The sequence below is a fragment of the Egretta garzetta genome, unplaced genomic scaffold (genome assembly GCF_000687185.1).
Source record: "Egretta garzetta isolate BGI_Z169 unplaced genomic scaffold, ASM68718v1 scaffold500, whole genome shotgun sequence".
Taxonomy (NCBI): Eukaryota; Metazoa; Chordata; class Aves; order Pelecaniformes; family Ardeidae; genus Egretta; species Egretta garzetta.
In genome coordinates this window covers 610,849-620,430 of record NW_009258297.1, presented here as the reverse complement: position 1 = coordinate 620,430, position 9,582 = coordinate 610,849, and positions in this window count along the sequence as shown.

Below are 9,582 nucleotides of genomic sequence, written 5' to 3'. Positions count from 1 at the left end.
GAGGAGCGGCTGAGGGAACTGGGGTTGTTTAGTCTGGAGAAGAGGAGGCTGAGGGGAGACCTGATCACCCTCTACAACTACCTGAAAGGAGGGGGTAGGGAGGTGGGGGTCGGCCTCTTCTCCCTGGTAACAGATAATAGGATGAGGAGGAATGGTTTGAAGCTGCGCCAGGGCAGGTTTAGGCTAGACATTAGGAAAAACTTCTTCACCGAAAGGCTTGTCAGGCTCTGGAATGGGCTGCCCAGGGACGTGGTTGAGTCCTCCTCCCCAGAGGTATTTAAAAGAAGGATAGATGAGGTGCTTAGGGCCATGGTTTAGTGGTGGGATGTCAGGGTTAGGTTAAAGGTTGGACTTGATGATCTTAGAGGTCTTTTCCAACCAAAGTGATTCTGTGATTCTATGATTCTATGATTACATCATTGGCCTGCTTCATTATCCTGTCTTATTATCCCCTTTTTGGTTCCTTGACCTTTTTTTTGCCACACTTGTATCTGTCCCTCTCTGTCCCATGAGCTTACAACCTGCTCCCATTTATTTTTTCCCCTTTGATTCCATCTTTGCTGCATCTGTACTCAAATTTGATTTTTCTGGCATTGCTACCTGGGTGACCTTGGCAGCGCACAGTCTTACTGGCACAGTTAACCCACTGCTTCTGGCCTTGAGAGACCCAGTGCTCTGTGAGGCTGAGTCCTTTCCCACACAACCCCCCTTGCACACCCATGGGATCCAGATGTCCTTTGTGGTGCTGTCTGCATCTGTTACCTGTCATATCCAGCTGTTTTCCATGTCCTGCTGAGTCAGCTTAACTTCAGCCAGTGCCTGGTCAGCAGACAAATCATCAGCCTAACAGTGCACTCCCATGATCTTCTACATTAAGTACATTAAATATTACTGTACCATTACTTTATATGGAAATATAATGATTCCTGATGCAGTTTAAGTGCTGGAGGTAAAAAAACTGTCATGCTTTCTGTTCCTCTAGTAGATTTCTTTCCTATTAAAAAAGCAAACTACTGTTTGCTTTTTTCCAATAACATAACACATTTTAGGGGGTTATCCAGTGCACTACTTTTCCACTGTGTTCTAAAAATCCCACAAACAACAACTGCTGGCTGCCATACGGTGTTGAAACACCACCTCTCTCGAAAGCATGGTCACGTGCTGGAGAGCTCTGTATCTTTGACAGTGAGACCCCAGAAACCTCTCCTGAGATGTGTATTTAAAAGCAGGAATATTTTCTTCTAAAACAGGAAGTAAAGGTGTTACTTTTTATATAATGGCCTACTGCTACGAACCCTCTGCAGGGACAAGAGTTTCATTCAGCATAAGGGAGGCAAAATCCACATATATTGCTAACAAGATGCAAGCCCCAATCTTAAACGCTTTAAGCTATGCTGGGGTTGCAGTCTGCTTTTGTGTCTGAATCTTGCAGAAAAGAAGTCAAGCTTCACAGGGCAAGAGTAGATTGGTAGAACTGATTGACTGTTTATTCTAGTGTTTCAGACACTCATTGTTCACAGGTCGTAGGATTAATTCTCTAGTTACGCTGGGTAGTATTTTCATGACGTGCAGAAATAGTGCAGGGAAGCGGGTTGTCTTTCTCATTTCCCTATCCTTCATTTCACGTAGGCTTCATGAGGGAATTACCCTTGCAGGGTGCTTTTTCCTTAATCTGTTTCCTCACTCCTAGTTGTTTGGAAAATGTGCATTTTGGAAATATAGGTGTAGGAGGGTCTGGAAATCACTGTGGTATTTCATAGGAAAGCCTTATAATCACTAGGTCACCACTTCAGAAAGATGAATGGCAACTGTTCTCCCTCCAGTCATTTCAGAATAGACAGCGGTCAAAACTATATTTTATGAGAGATTTAATTTTCTTCATTTATATGGGAGTGTGTGCATGTTTTGAGCATGTTCTGAGAAATGCCTGGGTTCCTCTGGATCCAGTGAAGTTTAGAAAGGAGATAATCACCAGGCTGCTCAGCCTGCAGTACTTCTGAGTCAGTACATAATTAAAACTCCAGGGAGCAATAACATCAAGCAGGCAGGCATCCAGCTACTTACATACATGCTATATTATACAAATCAGCTAAGCAGGAGCTTTTGATATTGAAGTAATTAGTTTAAGGACCTCTATTCTACCTAATCCCTGCTTGGAAACTTAATTCATTTATTTAAGTTTGCCCAATATGTCTATTAAAATGTCTGATTTACTATCAACATTTCTGAGATTTTGTTAAGACTGCTACAGCACGCAACAAAAGCAAAGATTATGGTATTAGATATGAAAATGTATAAATGTTTCTGTTAATGACTGAGAAGTAGTACATCAGACATTGGAAAGGAAAAACAGCTTGTAATTAGAACAGCTAAAATGCTTGTCTGATATTCAATAAACGATTGTCCAAAGTGCATTAACAATGTAAAGCCAGCTGTCAAGTGTACATCATATCTGGGAGACCATATTGTGGGTGTGCAAAGTTTTGCTTTGCCCACTAATTAGTAATGTAAAGAAAAGAGGGGAGCAACGTTAGACTGAATTAATCAGGAACACATAGAACTGTGTGCCAAGAACTAGTATTCATAAATAAAATGTTCTGGAATAGTGCTAAGCATTGGAAAATGAGTTCAGTGCAGTATTATATATCAAGGCTTTCAATGATCGGTAAACACCTAATGGGAACTCTTTTACCAGAAAAAGCCCTGAGAGGAGTAGCCAGCCTGAGAACATTCACTGGAATACCTTCTTGCTACGATTTTTTATAGTACATGACTTCACACATCACTGCAGTAGAGCAAAAATGTTTATTAATTCATTTACTAACCTCAGCAAAGATTGTCACTATGCAGTTCCTGCAGTGCACAAGAAATCGTACTTTCCATATTCGATCTTGTGGTAGTTTATTGATCACAGTTCACCAAGTAACAGGAGAGAGAGTAGACTTTGCTTAAAGGATGATGGATTTCTTCATCCTTTTGCCTAAAGGGCATCTTCTGGTGAAGCCAATTTTATTACCTTACTGGTATAACTAGTTCATGATAGAAACTTGTATTGGGTTTACATGGCAAGGTTTTGGTAGCAGGGAGGCTACAGGGGTGGTTTCTGTGAGAAGCTGCTGGAAGCTTTCCTTATGTCCGCTGCTGCAAGGCCAAGACAATCAGTGACGGTGGTAGGACCTCTGAGATAACATATTTAAGAAGGAAAAAAACCTTGCTGCAGAACAATATCCTGAGAGACAAAAGTGGAGGGGAGGACCCCATGCCAGAGCAGGTGGATGCCCAAAGGAGGCTGTGACTCCATGGGAAGCCTGTGCTGGAGCAGGCTCTTGGCAGGGCCTGTGGCCCCATGGGCAGAGGAGTCCAGGCTAGAGCAGGTTTGCCGGCAGGGCTGGTGACCCCATGGGGACCCATGCTGGAACTGTCTGTTCCTGAGGAACTGAACCACCCTGGAGCAGCTGGTGAGGAACTGCAGCCCTTGGGAAGGACCCAGGCTGAAGCAGTGCATGGGGGACTGTCTGCTGTGGGAGGGACCCCAGGCTGGAGCAGGGGCAGAGGGTGAGGAGTCCTCCCCTGAGGAGGAAGGAGAAGCAGACACAGCATGTGATGAAAGGACCCCAACCCCCATTCCCCATCCCCCTGTGCTTCTGGGGGGAAGAGGGAGAGAAAACTGGGAGTAAAGTTGAACCCGTGAAGAAGGGAGGGGTGGGGGGAAGGTGTTTGAAGATTCAGGGGGATTTTTATCCTCTCCTGCTCTGACTTGATTGTTAATAAATTAAACTATTTTCCCCAAGTTGAGTCAGTTTTGCCCATGACGGTAATTGCTGAGTGATCTCTCCCTGTCCTTATCTTGACCCACGAGCCTTTTAATTTATTTTTCTCTCCCTTGTCCTGTTGAAGAGGGGATTGATAGAGCAGCTTTGGTGGGCACCTGGGTCAACCCATCACAAAACTTTTTCATACAGTTGTGGAATATATCTATGCTAGACAATACCAAGTCTGTAAAGGTATTAAGCTTAAAAGTTTTCAGTGCCCTTACTCTCCTAACTCAAACTACTCTGTTGCGTTTGGGGACGGCTTGAATGACGGCAACCCATAATCACTATAACCTAAAACATAACAACCTACAGGTCCTTAAAATTTCTTTTTCTAATACAGTGTTTGCACTCTGGTTTGCTAAGTAAACCTCAGTTATCCTGCATCTCAAGAGAATTTTTTCTCTAGCGTAGCTAGAGTTAAGGCCTCAAGGATAACATTTATGGCCAAATGGTATTTTGATCTGAGGAAGATTTCTAACCACATTGTTTGGTTGTGAGCTGTATATTTCTTGATACTATATGTCCCAACTAATGCCTTTTCCCTGAGCAACAGAGCTGTTCTGGAATACCTGAAGTAAGGTCTGTGTGATGCAAAACAAATATCTTAGAATAAGCCCCCGCCAGATTTTCATAATATTTTTAAAAATAAGTGACTTACTTTGCTAGATTATTTTCTCTTTATTTTTGCATATTGTTATCCATTTATTATTTCCACTTCCATATTTTCATTTTCTAATTCTAGACTTCTCTAAGAGAAAATTTCTGAACTTCAGAAGAAATCACAATTTTATTGTTGCAGTTATTAAAACAGTGAATGCATTAAATAGGAAAACTGTTAATCAAACTCCAAACTTTCTGTCCATAAATTTTCATTAATTTAGGAATTAAAAATAAGAGTTACAGCTGAGGTGCTTCATTTTATCACTCCTGTCTAAAGGATGGTTTATGGACAGATTCTCCCCAGTGAACCCATGACTCCAGTCCTTCAAAGGGGAAAATCAACAACAAGGGAGTGGTGGTTCCTGGCCTAAGGGAAGCCTAAAATTTTAGATATCCTGTATATACTGAAATACATCTAAAAAAATGAAGGGTTAAAGGAGCATCTCTGAATTTGCAAAAGAGGCTGGATGGAAACTCATTAATTCGGTAGTTACGAGATTGGGTCATTGTTGCCAGATAAGTAAAACCTTTTTTGAGGCTCATTGTTTGCTGGAAGGGTGAAAACCTGGAGTACCTGTCCCTTGAAGGAACACTTGCACCAGGTGGTTATGAGAAATGCCAGAAACAGGCTTCCAGTTTTTCACATTGACTGTGTTCTGCATTGTACAGGTTAGATGATAAATAAAAGCAAAGCAATTTTTTTTTCCATGTTTCTTTCTAGATTCCATAATTCTGACTCTTCATTATCACCAACAGCAAAGAGTTCTGAAGGTGCCAGAAAAAATAGCTTAGATATCTTTTTTAATTTTACCATTTTCATTTCAGTGAAAAATACTCATCAATTCAAATCATATTTGGTTTATGGAAAATCACATTTTTTTCAAAGATTAATGACACACTGAAAAAGTTCATTTAGCCTTAAAGTCAAGTACTAGTTCTAAAATATGTTTTGAAATATATATTACCAGATGTCTACACAGGTGTGTAGACAGTCAATATTAGTGTGAAATCAGTTGTGCATTAAGGACCTCCATTGGCAGAACACAGTTAAACCTTCTGTGAGGCTGCTCTACTTCAGATAAAACTGAGAAGCCTTAAAAGTCACCAACTTTTTTCTCCTTCATCTTTTCACTTGTTCATAAGTACTTTAAGTTATGGATGAGAGACTTTGAGTCTTTTTATGCTAGTGTGTTCTTCTGTGATGTTAAAATTATAATTTAATTTTCTAAAGGTACGAGATAAAATGGTTACTTCTCTAGCATATTGTACTTAGCTTCTTATATTGCAGAAATTAAGCAATTAATGAGATTGCCAAAGTATCAGGTAGCCTTGTGTTGTCTTAATATCAGATCGATAGGAAACCTTTCTTTTGGTTAAAATTTATGAAACAATTTTAATATGTAAATAGAGTTTCAATTCTGTTGTGAGAGTCAGAGGGAGTTAGATACAAATGTCAGAAGAAGATTTACCACTCTGTTTAGTGGATTACTTCTCAATGATACATGTTCTTTATGGCCTTCCCTTCCTTGTGATATGAAGGCCACACAATCTGGAACTCTGAAAGGCCTTTGATTTGAGCTGCATGTTAGCATAGAAGATGTATGGACAATATCAGGAAAGTCATACTGTTAAGACATCTGTTGTTAAATTAGAGTTATTTTAGTGACATCTTCTGAACCAGAGATAAGAAACTGTCAGAGTTTCTGCTAAACATTCATTGATAGATTTCGAAGGATTATAAACTCATTTCTTTGGCATCCTTGAAACTCCCAGGACTGAAACTAATTAAAGAATTTTTTCCAGTGAAATTTACTTGGGGAAAATACAATAAAAACTTGTGTGTATGTTCAGACATTTCAAGAAGAAGAGAGGTCACAGTTCATTCCAATCTTTGATGCTGAATAGGATTTTTTTGGCAGATTAGAAGTATTTTTACTTTAATGTATAGCAACATCGATATTAATGGCATTCCTATGCATTTACTATGTATCACAGTGGATTTTTCTCAATGTTGTGGAAAAGATGTACAAGAATTTAAAGTTTGTTTTGATTAGCTGAAAAAAACTATTAAGCACATAAATGTATTTCCTCATCCTATGATTCATGCTAGTATATTGCATTTTTAAAGGAACCAAATTCTTTCACCAATTTTAAGAATAATTTTTTTTAATAATCCCAAACTCACCATTGTCATGGGATACTAAAAAAGAAAAAAAAATCCAACAAAATGAAACAGAAGTTTTATGTTTCCTTGAAGAACTATAGGAGGAAGGTAAGTCTGAGATTTTATGAATCATCATGAACATTCAACATAACAGTCAATCAAAACTAAAAGAATAATGAGAGAGCTCTTTTTTCGTCCTGTCATAACAGACCTCATCTTGTACTACACATTGAACAGGTCATATGAATGTGTGTAGAAATATAAAAAGGCCTGGCTGTGTCTTATTCCTCCTGAATGACACCATTTTTTTTTATAGGCCTTTTAGGCGAAACTAGAACCGTAAGAAATTCTTTGAACCCTTATGTTGCCTTTTGAGTCTAAAAAATCATCACAGTCTCTTACACCAAGGCAAATTTGTTAGCAAAGGGTAGAAAGTTCTTTCAACCTCAAGATTCAAGGATTTTTTTTTTTGTTTGTGAGGTGCCTGTGGAAAATGATATTTCAAAGAATTATATTATTACATACCAAATTTAAAATTCAAATTCTATTGCATTCCTGAGCCTTGAAACTTCTTTCCCAGAAAATTTCTTACTTGTTGTGCTATGTTTCAGTGACCTAAGCTTTGCTTTCTTCTTTTCCTTTTAATTTTTTTCTTGCACTGGTTATTTTATGTGGTCAAAAAAATTGCATATTTTTCTATTCAGCCTAAGTCTTCAGGTCTATTTTACAACTGGATTTTGTATAAATGATTCATAATTTTTATGGTTTTGAAATATATATCTTAAACCTAAAATGAACCCATGATACATCTGCTATGTGGATGTACCAGCTATCTTCTTATTGGATTCAGTGGAATTATATTCATTTCCCTATGTTGCATAGGTATAATAGAACCAAATTTCTAGAAAATAAGATTTATGCAGGGGAACAAGTAGAATTCTGTTGAGAATTAAGGAGGGGGTTTTGTGGGTCAAGAAAAAAATCACAGTTTGTGTTGAGTCTGTTGAATTGAAATTTGGAACTTATCTTTTTGGCTAAGCAAGTACAAAATATTGCTAAAAAGTGATTATGGAGGGAAGAGATACATTTACAGTTACAGTCTTAGTGTATTGAAGTCTGATATATTTCATGGTTTATGTCTTGAAATCACACCAATGTAATGAAAAGCATGCAGTATAGGTGTGCATGGTAAAACAAACACTGTTTTGTGATAGCAGAAGTGTTTCTTTCCAATAGTGTGAAGTTATTGCAAAGATTAATGATAAAAAATGGTACGACAGAGTTAGTGTAATACTGTTAATCAAACCCCAGATCTCTCACTTCCTGAAGTCTCTTCTACTTCCTATGAATCACCTTCCTTAGGACAAACATCTGATACTGATAATATTGCTTTCATTAGTATTTGAGGGTCATATAACACCTAATCTATTCCTGGACTATAGCCACTCCTAATTCTAAACCCTGCATTTATTAGCTTAAACTTATGTTAGAGAAAGCTTACAGAAATTTAGTTTAATGGAAACTTCCCCCACACCCCTGCAGAACACAGTAGAAAATAGTTAATCTTTGGTATCTGGAAGTTAAAAGTAACCATGGGGAGAGAAACACAGTCAAACTCTTTTTGGATTCTTAGATATCTTAAAAATATGTGGTTAAGTTGGGGAAAGTGAGACAGAGAGGGTCTTTTTTCTTTCCAACTGAGGCAGTCATACATTGGGGGTTTTCTTTCTTTTCCTGTTCTTGCTTAATTTTTTCCTTTCCCATTTGTCAAGTACACATTCAGAATGTCAGTTGGAAATCTGCAGTGTTTGTTTGAGATTAGTCTGTGCTAAGCAAGGTGAATACCAAATTACCTTCTAAGTACACTGGAATTTGAAGTTTAGAGAAAGTGATATAATACTCAGTTGAACATGTACTGTGCATTATGCTAAGTAAATTTAACACATAATCTTCTTTATCAAACACTCCTTTTTATGCAGGAGCATGTACATTGATTGCTGGAGATCCATGTGTGTTTTAACGATGTGGTTTTTCTTTGTTTTCCAGTGGGGAACAATTTGTTCTATCAGATTCTAAATTTATTTTCATAAATATAAAGCAAAGCAATTGATTTCCTAACATACTTCTCAAGATATACTGTGACTTTGGAATAGTGATTAAGTGCTCAGTCAGTGTCCTTTCCTTCTTCTCTGTCTGCTTATTTATATTTGCTTAGGATCATGAATTTTTACAAGGCTTATATAGAAATGTGTGACAAAAATATTCTCTGTCCTCTTTTCTACTGATTCTGGATTTCTATCACAAGATCATAGGATAATTCAGGCTGGAAGGGACCCCAGGAGGTTCTGTGTCCAATCTCCTACTCAAGGCATGTCAGCTGTTAGATCAGATCAGATTGCTCAAGGCTTTATCCAGTTACGTCTTGAAAAACTCCAAAGATGGAGACTGCACAACTTCTCTGGGAAACCTGTTCCAATGTTTGACTGCCCTCATATTGAAAAATGTTTTCCTTATACTCAGACCAAACCTTTCTTGTTTCAAGTTTTACCTATTGTCTTTCTTCCTCCCACCAAGCACCACCCTGAAGACCCCATTTCCAGTAACCTCCTAATAAGATACTGGAAGGTGCTATTAGGTGACTCTAAAAGTTCCCTCTTCTCCAGGCTAAACAAACCCCCTTTCTTCAGCCTCTGTTCATAGAGTAAGTGCTCCAGCCCCCAGCTCTATTAGTGGCTCTCCACTGAACTTGCTCCAGCTGATCAATGTCTTCCTGGCATTCTGGGGCTTGAAACTGGATAAACTATGTAGATGAGGTCTAACAAGTGCTTAGTAAAGGCAGCATAACCCATCTGTCAGTCTGCTGTCTGTGTCCTGTCATATAGCATAGGATGTTGTTGGCCCTGTTTGCTGCCAGGGCACACTGCTGGCTTATGTTCATCTTGC